Below are 14,478 nucleotides of genomic sequence, written 5' to 3' on the forward strand. Positions count from 1 at the left end.
GGATGGGACAAGTACTTTGGTCTGGGAATTCAGAGCTGCTAAATACAAAGGGGAAATCATTGAACATTTTGTGAATGGTAGTGTTGATTTGATTATTGCTCCCCAAGGCAGAGTTGGAAGCAAGGACTGAAGTGTTGGTTTGGGATTGGCATGGAGAAGAAGGAGTGTGCACTTAGAGGCTCGGTATGAAGATGGCCAGAAAGCATTATGGTGGGTCTGGGTCAGGCTAGATATGGAGATCCCTCACAAATCAGGAGCCCACTCTTGGGCTTTTTTCATTCCCTCAGGTGAATTTAGATGAAGAAGCCATCTGGTTAGCTCTATAAACAACTCAAGCCAACTGCGGATTGTACTAGAAGACCATGGATCATAGGGTTTTGAACAGGAAAAAAAAATCTTACAGATGATCTTGTGTGAAGCCCTTCATTTTATAGGTGAGGAAACTGAAACCCAAAGAAGGTAATCATGCCCATAGTCATAGGAAAATATAGCTCAGGTACTCTGACTTAAAATCTTAGAATTCTTTCAATAGGGAAGCTGCAGAAACAAGCCCCACAGATATGTACCCATGTTTCTAGCCCCAGAAACCCTAGGAACTACTATGGTGATGGTTTCAATTTCAAATTTCAGATTCAGTTTATAACAGCTCAGCTGGACATCTAAATGTTTGAGGATTTGTAAATTCCATTACAATGGGCATAATGTGGCTGAAATGACTGACTGCAAGCAGCCTAAAGAGACCTTGGGCTTGAGATTTTTGGTCTGTAGCAATACTTCATTATGAGGATTAATATGACTTAGTCCTATGAGATTGACTGAGTGGACTGGACCTGTGATTTCACTGACATAAGGAATTCCCAAGTGAGAAAACTTTTTATTAATACAGGTTGGCATCTTCTCTACAACATAAAATCTTAGAGTTTCCTAGAGCATTAACAGAAGTTTAGTGATTTTCCCAGAGTCACTCAATCAATATGTGTCAGAGGCAAGACTTCTCAGCTTTGAGTTCATCTGTCTATCCGCTCACTAATCAATGCTACCTCTGGGCACTAGGTTCATAGCATTAGAATATTTAGAAAATGGCAAAAAAAAATTAAAGAGATTAGGAAGAATATGAATTATGACTGATTAGATGGGTCCATTCTCTGTAATATTTGACCCTCAGTAAAGGAAGAATATTAATACTCTATTCCTATCCTCCTCTTCTCTCTCCTTTAAAATCAATCAATTAATTAATATTTATTAAAGCCTAGAATTTGCCAAGCACTGTATTAAACTCTGGACAGAGTTTGAGAAAGACAGGTTGAATGGTTTCAGTGTATAATTTCCCATCCTTACATTTTTTTTGGTGTCCTTTGAAATAGACAACAAGATATGTAGTGCTCTTGCTCCCCTCTTTTCTTGTTTTTTTTTAAGAATTCTAATATAAATTTATTTATTTTTAGTTTTCAACATTTACTTCCACAAGATTTTGAATTCCAAATTTTCACCCCATCTTGCATGCATTCTGAATACCTCTTCCCCTAGTCTGCCCTCCCTTCTATCTCTCCACCCCCCCTTCCCTTATCACCTTCCTCTTCTATTTTCCTGTAGAGCAGGATAGACTTCTGTACCCCATTTCCTGTATTTCTTATTTCCCAGTTGCATGTGAAAACATTTTTTTCAAACATGTGTTTTTAAAACTTTGGGTTCCAAATTTTCTCCCTTCCTCCCACCCCACCCACCCTCATTGAAAAGGCAAGCAACTCAATACAGGCCATACATGTGCAGTTATATAAAACACTTCCATAGTAGACATGTTGTGAAAAACTAACTCTGTTTCCCTTAATCCTGTCCTGCCCCCCCATTTATTCTATTCTTTCTTTTGTCCCTGTCCCTCCTCAGAAGTACTTCCTTCTGATCACCCCTTTCCTAAAATGCCCTTCTCTCCATCATCCCTCTGCTCTCTTGTCCCCTTCCCCCTATTTTCCTGTAGGGTAAGACAGATTTCCATACCCAATTGATGTGTATGTTATTCCCTCCTTAAGCCAAATCCTATGAGAATAAGATTCACTCATTTTCTCACCTTCCCCTGTTTCCCCTCCACTGTAAGAACCTTTTCTTGTCTGTTTTTGTGAGATAATGACCCCATTCTACCTCTCCCTTTCTCCTTCTCCTAGTATAATCCTCTCTCACCCCTTAATTTTATTCTCCAGATATCACCCCTTATCTTCAACTCACCCTGTGCCCTCTATCTATCTGTCTGTCTGTCTATACATATAATTTTTTCCCCTCCCACTACCCTTATACTGACAAAGATCTCATGAGTTATAAATATCATCTTTCCAGGCAGCAATGTAAACAGTTCAGCCTTAAAAAGTCTCTTATGATTTCTCTTTCCTGTTTACCTCTTCATGTTCCATTTGAGTCTTTGAAAGTCAAATTTTCTATTCAGCTCTGGTCTTTTCATCAAGAATGCTTGAAAGTCCTCTATTTCACTGAATGACCATTTTTTCCCCTGAAGGATTATACTCAGTTTTGCTGGGTAGGTGATTCTTGGTTGTAATCCTATCTCCTTTGCCCTCCGGAATATTATATTCCATGCCCTCGTCCTTAATGTAGAAGCTGCTAAATCTTGTGTTATCCTGATTGTGTTTCCACAATACTTGAATTGTTTCCTTCTGGCTGCTTGCAATATTTTCTCCTTCATCAGGGAACTCTGGAATTTGGCTACAATATTCCTAGGAGTTTTCCTTTGGGGATCTCTTTCAGGAGGAGATTGGTGGATTCTTTCAATTTCTATTTTGCCCTCTGGTCCTAAAATATCAGGGCAGTGTTCCTTGATAATTTCTTGAAAGATGATGTCTAGGCTCTTTTTTTGATCATGGCTTTCAGATAGTCCAATAATTTTTAAATTCTCTCTCCTGGATCTATTTTCCAGGTCAGTTGTTTTTCCAATGAGATATTTCACATTGTTTTCTAATTTTTATTCTTTTGGATTTGTTTTACAGTGTCTTGATTTCTCATAAAGTCACTACTTCCAATTGCTCTATTCTAATTTTTAAGGAAGTATTTTCTTCAGTAATCTTTTGGACTTCCTTTTCCATTTGGCCAATTTTGCTTTTTGGGCATTCTTCTCCTCATTGGCTTTTTGGACCTCTTTTTCCAGGGTTAGGCTATTTTTTGGGCTCCTTTAGCAAGCTGTTGACTTGTTTTTCATGATTTGCATCATTTCATTTCTCTTCCCAGTTTTTCCTCTACTTCTCTTACTTGCTTCTCAAAATCCCTTTTGAGCTCTTCCAAGGCCTGGAACTGATTCATATTTTTCTTGGAGGCTTTGGATATGGGAGCTTTGACTTTGTTGTCTTCTTCTGGTTGTATGTTTTGATCTTCTTTGTCACCAAAGTAAGATAATGTAGTCTGACTCTGTGAGGTTTGCTCATGATCCCAGCCAACTACTTGAGTTTTAAACTTTTTGTTAAGGTAAGAGTCTGATTCCAATGTGGAGAATGTACTGTCCCAAGCTTTGCGGGTTTCTACAGCTGTTTTCAGAGATACTTTAGGGACTTGTAAATTTTCAGTTCTTCAAGGTGGATGATAAGGGCGAGGTGTTTACTCTTTTCCTGGCCTGTACTGTGGTCTGTGAGTGACTGACCACAAGCAGTCTTTTCTGTCTTGGAACTGTGAGGAGGGTTTCCTCTACACTGCCACTACAAGCTCCACCATGCTCCTCCTTACCTCTCAGGACCGCCACCCAGAACTGTGACCCAGATCCAAGCAGAGGCAAAGCAAGAGAATCCTGCCTCAGCACTGGCAAAGAGATCCCTGCAATCCACCTCTGATCAGCCACATGATTCCCCCTCAGTCTGTGGGCTGGAAGCTCAGGAGGCAACTACCTCCCTGGGGCTGATTTCCTTGGGGAATGGAGCTAAGACCCCATGCTCCTCTCTCACCACCACAGAAACAGACTTTTCCCACTGACCTTCTAAGTTGTCTTTGGCATTGGTGGATTGAGGAGTCTGGAAACCTCCACAGCTGTCCGTGATTCGGTCCTCTGAGTCCTGCTCCGGGTTCGCTGTGCTCTGTGCCCACGTCACACTGCACTCCTCTCCCTGCACAATGTGATATACCTTTCTGATCAACCATCCAGGTTGTCTTGGGCTGGAAATTTGTTTTACTCTGTCTTCTTGTGGGGTCTGCTGCTTTAGAATTTGTTTAGAGCCATTTTTTATGGGTATTTGGAAGGGTTTGGGGAGAGATCAAGCAAGTCACTGCTCTCACTTGGCTATTCTCTTCTTGTTTTTGACCCCTAACTGGGTGACTACTACTCATATATTTTAGAGCCATTGGCTGGACTCGGTAGCCACTGAGGTGTCTTCCAACTCTGAGCTTCTGCAGTTCTGTGATAAAAGATTCACAGTCCCTCAATGCCCTTCAATCCTTTGAATCAGAACTCAAATTTTTATGGTGCTTTGTGGTTTACAAAGGAATGGGGAAAATGCCCCAGGATTCCTGCAGCTTCCTGATTCCAAAATGCATCCATTCCAAACCTCAGACTTGAAAGGAAATCCTAGGTGGACACACCACCTTTCAGTCAAGCACAAGTGCCTCCCTTACTCTGTCTCTCTCACAAACATGTAAAGAGCTGTTCCTTAACTAGTATTTTTTTCTGAAATATTTTTTAAAAGGAGGAGAAAAAAAAACAATAGCATATGTAGATGGCAAAACATTATTCCCCCAGAGGTTGCTATTAAGTAAGTTACTGTTAATACTATAGTAATAAGTAATTCTAAATAACAAATATAATAAATAATATTGTTGATACTGTTAATAAAGGCTTATATTTTTTTTAAATGGCAAACGATGTACAAGGTGGGACCTTCAGATTGATATTCTTATTTAAGTATAGCTACGATCACTTTGTTGCTCTGAACACTTTAAGAAGATTGAATTTTAAAGAGAGACTATCTCTCATGGTCTTTCTTTTCCTCTCTTTCTACTTCCCTATCCTTATAACTCATCATGGCTCTTGTTTTACAGTACAGGGATACAGTGGGGGAATCATAACATGAATAGTCTGGCGACATATAGCTTAATATATATTTTAATGTGTTTTTCCAGGTTTCCTTTTATGAGAATTTTACCATGTAATATTATCTGTCTGAATACTGGAAGGCCCTGCACAGGCATTAATACAAGTAATCCTTGACGGTATCTCATTCTCTCTAAAAACAAAACAAAACAAAAAACAGTAACAACAACAAATGCTTAACAACTGAAATAAAAAATAAATGATGGTCATTGCAGCCTTAGCAATAACAAGGTGCTGGAAGCAGGGCAGCAGCTCAGAATGCTGACTTCTACTCCTCTGCTCAGAATGCCTCTTACCAAGATATGAACCAACAATGGGACATATCAGGGAAAGCCATGAGATCTTGGTCTGCATGTCAGGAACCTCATGCTATAGAGCATAGAGATGGACGCCTGATTTCTTTCTACTCTCTTTGTACAGTTCATGTTCAAATTGCTCTTTTGTGAAAATGTCCTGTATGTAGAGCCATAATTAGGGATTCTTTTTTCATTTGAGGTAAAAACAATCAGAGCTCAAATGATTGGTTGACTGTGGGTATAGTTATGCCCTGAGGGGCAGGTGGTGGCCTCACTTTTACCCTTGTTGAGGATGGGGGGAAGAAGTATCCTGGAAGAGGGGTATCAAAGTAATTTCATTGTGGGGTAAGACGCCCAGGTTCGGTAGTGCTACATGGATGATAGCAGAGGTTAAGGGAGCAGCATGCCCTTCAAGGGAGGAAGCACATCCTCTTCGATGTCAGAGCCCAAAGCAAAGTGGTATTTGCCTCAAGTCGATTATGGATATGCATGGATGGGGACCTGGAGTTCAGGTCCTTCAGAATGTCAATCTATAAGTAAATGAGAAAGATTTCCAAAAGTAGTAACCTCAAAGATGAAATATTTGGAATGAATAATTTACTAAGTAAATATATTCCTATATTTAGGACCCTTTGCACATCCTGTGGGTATGTGACTGTAACTTTTGGCTAAACTGTCAAATATAGGTTCCAGTGACACTTACAAAGGACATAGACGGTCTCTATCTCAAGGAGAAAAGTACATTTCCACCAAGAGACAAAATGGAAGGGCTTTATTATACTATTGGGAAATGTAACAAGCAGATTCATGATTAAATCAAGACAATGAACGCATAGACAGAAAATGACAGCATTTAGTACTATGGTGACAATTAAACACCCACATCTAAGTCCTTCAGGGACAGGACAATAAACAGACATAACCAACATCATAAAAACAACATAAAAGAACCATCCTTTTAAACAGTGGTTCCCAAGTGCTTCCTGCCCAGGACTCTTTTTGCATTTAAATGAAGATCCCTAGACCTACTTCCATATTTTAAATGGAATTTTCTCCTTTGAATGTGACCTCCAGACAGTGTTACAACAGAGGGAAAACTCAAGTTGTATGAGTCTCTGGAAGAACCTTGTTGAAACTGCAGAAGGACCCAGAAATTCTAGGACCCTTTTAGATAAATAATCTAAGAATTTGATGATGAGTGATTTCATCTAGGGTCATCTTCTCTCCACCATCCAAGGTTACAGAGGGCCTATGACATAGTAAGCTATCTTAACACATTACTCTGCTCCCCTGTCCCCTCCCCAATTCATGCTTTCAGTGGTGAGCCTCTATGAATTCAGCTAATTTGCTCGATACAAGGGACACAGTGGAATATTTACCCAGTTTGTACCTAGAGCCTTTTAAATTTGATACAACCTGCCAGGGTTTTTGATCTATTTTCAAAACCTTAGTGAGCTCAGGGTCTCTTCTGCACCATGATGACATATTGAAGTAGGACTTTAGTGGAATCTTAAGAAGTAAGCTCTTTTCTGAAATTGAGTCACTAGCAATATTCCACCATGACATGGAATAACAAAATACTTTATTAAAAGAAAATAGCCAAAATTGTGGAAAAATCCTTCTTTAAAATTTCATTTTGTTATTCAACCATGTATTTTTCTTTTAAAACTGTTTACTAAATGTAATAAAAATATATTTTTTGAATTTTTTTTCTCAACTACATATAAACAGAACAGTTTTAACCTTTGTTTTAAAACAATTTTGGGTTTCAAATTTTCACCCTCCCTTCCCTCCTTGAGAAGGTAAGCAATTTGATATAGATTATACATGTACAGTCATGCAAAACATTTCCATATTAGCCATGTTCCAAAAAAAAAAGACCAAAAAACCCAAGAATAATAAAGTTTTTAAAAAAGTATGTTTCAATCTGTATTCAGATTTCATTAGTTCTTTCTCTGGAGGTGGATAGCCTTTTTCATCAGAACTCCTTCAGAATTGTCTTGGCTCATTGTTTTGTTGAGAATAGGTAAGGTATTCATTTGATTATCATATAATATCGCTGTTACTGTGTACAATATTCTCGTGCTTCTGCTCATATGACTTTGTATCAATTCATGTGAGTCTTTCCAGGTTTTTCTGAGAGCACCCTGCTTGCCTTTTCTTATAGCACAAGAATATTCCATCACAATAATATGCCACAATTTGTTCAGCCACCACAAAAATAGCTGCTAGATTATTTTTGTACAAGTAGGTCCTTTTCCTTTTTCTTTGGTCTCTTTGGGAATCAGACCCAGTAGTGGTATTGCTGGATCAAAAGGTATGCATAGTTTTATAGCCCTTTGGGCATAGTTCCAAATTGCTCTCCAGAATGGTTGGATCAGTTTACAACTCCACCAACAGTGCATTACTGTCCCTATTTTCTCACATCTTTTCCAATATTTGTCATTTTCTTTTTCTGTCATACTAGCCAATTTGATAGGTGTGAGGTGGTACCTCAGAGTTGTTTTAATTTTCATTTCTTTAATCAATAGTGATTTAGAATGTTTTTTCATATGACCATAGATAACTTTGATTTCTTTTGAAAATTGCCTGTTTATATCCTTTGATAATTTATCAATTGGAGAATGTCTCATTTTCTTATAAATTTGACTCAATTCTCTACATATTTGAAAAATGAGGCCTTTATCAGAGAAACTTGCTGCAAAAATTTTTCCAAGTTTCCTGTTTCCCTTCTAATCTTAGTTGCATTGATTTTATTTGTCCAAAAACTATTACATTTGATGTAATCAAAATTATCCATTTTACATCTTGTAATGTTCTGTATCTCTTCTTTGGTCATAAACTCCTTCCTTAATCATAAATCTGATAGGTAAAATATTCCATGCTCCCCTAATTTGCTTATGATATCATCCTTCATGTCTAAATCATCTACCTGTTTTCATCTTGGTATATGGTGTGAGATATTGTCCGAAACCTAATTTTTTTTTCAGTTTTTGTGGCAATTTAGTCAACTAGTGATTTTTTGTCTCCAAATCTTGGATCTTTGGGTTTGTCAAATATTAAATTACTATGGTCATTTACTACTGTATTTTATGTACCTAATGATGCATCTACTGATGCACCACTCCATTTCTCAGCCAATGCCAGATTGTTTTGATGATTGCCATTTATAATACAGTTTGATATCTAGTATTACTGAGCCTCTTTCCTTCACATTTTCTTTTTATTAATTTCCTTGATATTCCTGACCTTTTTTTCCTTTCAGGTGAATTTTGTTATAAATTTTTTGAGCTTTATATATATATCTAGTAATTTGATTTCTATGGCATTGAATAAGTTTAGGTAGAATTGTGATTTTATTACATTGGCTTGGCCTACCCATGAGTAATTAATACTTCTCCAATTATTTTGTTCAGTCATGTCTGACTCATTTGGGGTTTCCTTGGCAAAGATTCTAGAGTAGTTTTGCTATTTCCTTCTCCAGCTTATTTTACAGAGGAGGAACTGAGGCAAACAGGATTAAGTGACTTGGACAGGGTCACACAGCTAGTAAGTATCTGAGGCCAAATTTGAAATCAGAAAGATGAGTTTTCCTGATTCCAAGCCCACTACACTGTGTAAAAACTGTTCAAGAAGGACTAGTGCCTCTGGTATGAAGGCTTACTGAGCCCTTTTCAAAACTGTGCATCCACCTTTGGTATCTACCTGGCATTCAATTCTCACTTGTGGCTCTAAGAAGCTGTTGCATGTGAAGTGACCACACCTTTGTAAACTCTCTCGAGAGATGAGCTAAACCAGATTGGGGGTAACTTATGGGCCTCAGACTTGTTGGTGAGTCAGGTTTGTGTCTACCCCATGCATGTGAAAACTCTCCTGCAATGGAATAGGTGGAAGAGAATAATTTGTTCCAATAGCCATGAAGGCAGGTGAAACAGGCACTGTGGAGTACTTAGAGTTTGGTCGAACATCAAAGACATCAAAGTCATGTACTACACCCCAGGCCATCACCAGCCATCTTGACTTTTATCTTGCTACTGGACTTTGGAAGAGTGATGAAAGTGTGGAAGACTGAGGCTGATGACTATGTAACCCTGCCCAACTTAAATCCAATTCCTTCATGAGTAAAGACATCATAATGGCACTAGTCTTCTTCAAAAATGAAGGATAAGCAACTGAATAACTAAATAATTGTAAAAATAAATAAATAAATAAATAAATTGTCATTCTTATTATATTGGCTCAGCCTACCCATGAGCAATTAATATTTCTCTAATTGTTTAGATATGGCTTTATTTGTATGAAAAATATTTTGTGATTGTGTTCATATAGTTCTTGGGTTTGTCTTGGCAGGTAGACTTCCAAGTATTTTATATTGTCTGCAGCTATTTTAAATGGAATTTCTCTTTCTATTTCTTCCTGCTGGACTTTGTTGATTATATATGGAAATGCTAGTGATTTATGTGGGTTTATCTTATATTGTGCAATTTTGCTGAAGTTGTTAATTATTTCAACTTTTTTTTACTCAGTTCTATGGTTAAACCATTATATCATCTGCAAAGAATGTTAGTTTATTTTCCTCATTGTCTATTCTAATTCCTTCAACTTCTTTTTCTTGTCTTATTGGTATAGCTCACATTTCTAGGAAAAAATATTGAATGATAATCTTGATAATGGGTATCCTTGCTTCATTTCTCATCTTATTGAAAAGGTTTCTAGATTATAATGCTTGATGATGGTTTTAGATAGATATTATGTATTATTTTAAGGAAAATTCCATTTATTTTTATGCTTTCTGGTATTTTAATAGGAATGAATGTTGTATTTCATCAAAAGTTTTTTCTACAACCGTTGAGATAATCATATGATTTTGTTGGTTTTATTATTGATATTGTCAATTATGAGAATAGTTTTCCATATATTGAACCTACCCTGCATTCTGAATATAAATCCCACCTGGTCATAGTGTATGGTCTTTATAATATAGTGCTACATTTCCCTTGCTAGTATTTTACCTAAAATTTATGCATCAATATTCATTAGGAAAATTGGTTTACAGTTTTCTTTCTCCAGTTTTGCTGTTCCTAGTTTAGGTATCAGCACCATATTTGTGTCATAAAGTGAATTTGCTAAGACTTTTTCTTTGCCCAAATATTTTATATAGTATTGCAATTAATTCTTCTTTAAATGTTTGGTAGAATTCACTCGTGAATCCATCTGTCCTAGGGATTTTTTTCTTAGGGAGCTCATTCATGGCTCAATTTCTTTTTTTGCAAATTATTATTTAAGTATCTGTTAATCTGGGCACTTACAAGATAGCAATTATCACATAGTTTGTTATATTAAAAATTGTGTATGTGTGTGTATATACATTATATGTATGTGTGTGTATATATGTGTATGTATATATATGCATATACGTGTGTATGTATGTATATATGTGTGTGTATGTGTTTCTGTTGCCTGTTAGCTAAGCCTCTTAAACTATCAGAGAGGGAGGGAGGGAGGAAGAGAGGGAGGGAGGGAGGGAGAGAGAGAGAGAGAGAGAGAGAGAGAGAGAGAGAGAGAGAGAGAGAGAGACAGAGAGAGAGACAGAGAGAGAGACAGAGAGAGAAGCATTGTTCAAAGTCAAAACATTCAAAGTTCAGTTGGTACAACATTACAGTATAGCCAATTGAAGTCACTCAACAAAGGTACCAAGTCTAGTCTTGGCTTCTTGGGTAAAGAGTGTAGACCAAATTTCTACAAGTGATTCAACATAGCTTTGAAACTGTATGTTACCTTTTGCTAGCTGTGCTCACTACTGATGGCTTCAGAAGAAAGTGGGGGTGGGGATTAAGGTCATACCATTGTTAGAATTAAAAGAGAACCCCAATCTATTTTGTATAATTTTATTGAGCACAAAAAAAGAGAACAAAATTATTGTTTATCACAACTAAGGCAAAATAAAAATAATCACAATATAATAGTGATAATGATAATCATAAAGACCAAATACAAACTGGAAGCTTGAAGAAATTGCCACGTGTCAAACCACTTAATACTAAAAAGAAAAAATTGAAATATCCATCCACCCTAATCACTGTGCCACAAGTTAGCAAAGTAAAAAATACAAAAATCTCTAAACTTTGTTACTTTTGTAAAATAAAGCAAAAGCAGTTTTGTTCTCCTTACAAAGAAGCAAAATATTCCATAAGTTACCACATGTAATAGTTTCTGTACCTGTCAACTTGAGTTGGTTGGTTTCTGCTGAACTATCTTTGTCTTTTACATTGTCACCATCCCAAGGAGGGTAAAGTTCATTGAGGGGAATGGAAGAACCTTTTGACTACATAAACTTCAATGGAAGCTAGGCTAATCACTTCACTCATTGACCTCATAACTTCTGACAGGCAGTGCTAGTTTCCTGATCAAAAATGTGAAGTGCAAAAGTGATATTCTTTGTGATGATTTTAACACATGACTTTCAAGCCTGTGGTTGGGTGTTAGACATTGTGAGACACACTTCATATATAGTGACGGGTGAAGGTATGTCAAGTTATATTCATGAACATCAACTGGGACCCAGGCAGTGTATGTGATATGGAAGTTATTGATTGTCATAGTCACAGATGACCATTTAAAATATGAAGTCATGCCATTGGAATTAACCTTCAAAGACTCTAAAGTGGAATGAGATTCTGTCTGTTTGACATAGATTTTTAAGTACCTAAGTACCATCCAAAAGGGTTCTATTGACCTTTATTGTAGCTACTTTTGTATCTATTCCTTCTATATTTTAGACAACACAAGTTTATCTCCCTGGGCTCATTGCTCAGCTTATACTTGTATGAAAGAGTTTCCACTGTTATGTGATTTCTAAGCAGTATTACCTAGTAAATTTTGGCCTCAGGTTTTGCCATGGCTCAACAATCTAGAAATATCATCATGCCAATATTCATGTTCAAATGATTTGGAAATGTTTCACGAGGAATCATAGGGAGTCACTGTTCATTTGGGTCCTGAATTAAACCTTCATTTGCCTGCTGCCCCCTATATTCAGGTGGCATGGCAGAAACATGGACAGGGGCTCCATAAATGGGATTGGTTTTGTTGGAGTTAACCCAATGGATGATACAATTAAATCTCAGAGGATTGCTGAGAATGATAATCTCACACAGGTTAGGAAGAAATTCCTCAGTCTTTTACTAACCAGCATTCAAGGCATTTCTATTGAGCAACAGGCTTTCGAGAGTGGAGATGTGAAAAGCTAAGTGGTGAATGTAAGACAACTTGGGATTATAGGTGACTTCAAGTTTTTTAAGGTCAGGCAGATTGTCCAGAGATAGTGATCCACTGATACCAATTCACCCATATTGTTGATGCCAAGTTCTTTTAACCTTGATATATTTCTAAAGTCCCCTTCTTGGATTTTATGAATTGGGTTTCTGTTGAGATCTAAGAATTTCATGTTTGGAACTTTCTGAACTGCAAGCTGAGGGACAGTGATCAATTTTTTTTTTGTCATAAAAAGACTCTCAAGGCTGTCCAAACCCACAAAGGTATTACCAGGCATGTTGGTGAGATATATTCCTGCCAAAACTAAGCTGTGTAAATTTGAAAGGGGCTTAAAATTTATATCAGAGATGCCGATCGCTGGATTTCTCCCAATCACCAGAATTTCCAGGTTAGTTGTAGAATCATACTTGTGACTATCAATCACTTTCAATTGTTAGAATTGAGGTGGAATTTCAGAAAATTCTTCAGCCCTGAAAAGGCACTAGTAGAAATGCTGCTGATCTGGTTATGGTTTATGTAGAGTTCTTGCAGGCTCATGAGGTCCTGCAGACAGTAGTCATTTATCTCCATGATCTGATTTTCCTCCAGATGGAAGCTAGTGAACAGGGTGAGATTGGCCAGCCCCACTTCCTGTGTATTTGTGAGGTAGCTCTGTGAAAAATCTACCTCTGTCAAATTGAAAAGTTGCTGGAGCTCATTGGAGACCTTGGTAATATTGTTGTTCTGTAAGAAGAGAACTTGAGAGTTGCCTGAAAGGTTGCTGGGAATTCTTGTTAAGCAGTGGTCTTTGCATTCTGCTTTGTAGCCTCTCTGTATGTGGATTGTGGAATGAACCATAGCCTGATTTCACACACACAAAGTTGGAGACATTCATTACTCTGATGGAAGACTCAGTTAATGAATTCATTAGCAATTCCAACACCAAATGGCAAGCAACTAAAGCAAAGCCATGCTGGTTGGTAGGAAGTTCAAGCCTCAACCTTCTTCCAATTTAACAAAGTCCAAACAATAGTAAGAAAGATCCCGGACAGCAAGCATAAAACATAAACATTCAAACAAAGTTTTAGTTGTGGTGCTCTGAAGGGAGATTTTTCTGAGTTTTCAAAGGGCAGGAAGTAATTGGGAGCCTTTTAACAGTGCCTCTCAATTCCAGGCCTGGGCACAAAGCTCCACAGCATGAACTAGTTCAGTCAAATCAATGTCTGGAGACATGCCTTTTTATGCTTCTCTTGAGTCTTGTATTTGAAAGTCAAATTTTCTACTCAGCTCTGGTATTTTCATCAGGAATGTTTGAAAGTCCTCAATTTCTACCTTGTATTATGGCCATAGAATGTCCTAGTATCCCCTGTTAGATTATAAATTTTCTGAAGGTAGACATAGATTCCTTTTTTCATTATTCCCTTCCCAGAGTAGAGCATAGTATCTTGCACATGTGAGCCACCAAATAATTTTATACTGAATTGCATTTATTGCATATATATATATATATATATATATATATATATATATATATATATATATGTATATGTCCTATTTTATTTTTTTCTAATTACATGTAAAAATGATTTTTAACATTCATTGAAAATTTTGAGTTCCAAATTCTCTACTTTCCTTTTTGTCCTACCTCATCATTGAGAAGGCAAACAATTTGATACAGATTATACAGGAAAAATATTTTCATATTAGTTATTTTGTGAAAGAAAACACAGACCTCCTCCCAAAAAACACAAGAAAAATAAAGTAAAAAAAGAAAAAGAGGTATGCTTCTATCTGCATTTATATTACATCTGTTCTTTCTCTAGAGATGGATAGCATTTTTTATCATAAGTCCTTTGA

At 37.0% G+C, this 14,478-nt stretch overlaps 1 pseudogene; it reads right to left on the reverse strand.

The window, feature by feature from the left end:
• Positions 1–11,561: 11,561 nt before the first annotated feature.
• Positions 11,562–14,478, reverse strand: part of LOC110219446 (leucine-rich repeat neuronal protein 1-like) — a 39,591-nt pseudogene continuing 36,674 nt past the window's right edge.

This window comes from Phascolarctos cinereus, unplaced genomic scaffold (assembly GCF_003287225.1).
Source record: "Phascolarctos cinereus isolate Bilbo 61053 unplaced genomic scaffold, phaCin_HiC Scaffold_7;HRSCAF=346, whole genome shotgun sequence".
NCBI lineage: Eukaryota > Metazoa > Chordata > Mammalia > Diprotodontia > Phascolarctidae > Phascolarctos > Phascolarctos cinereus.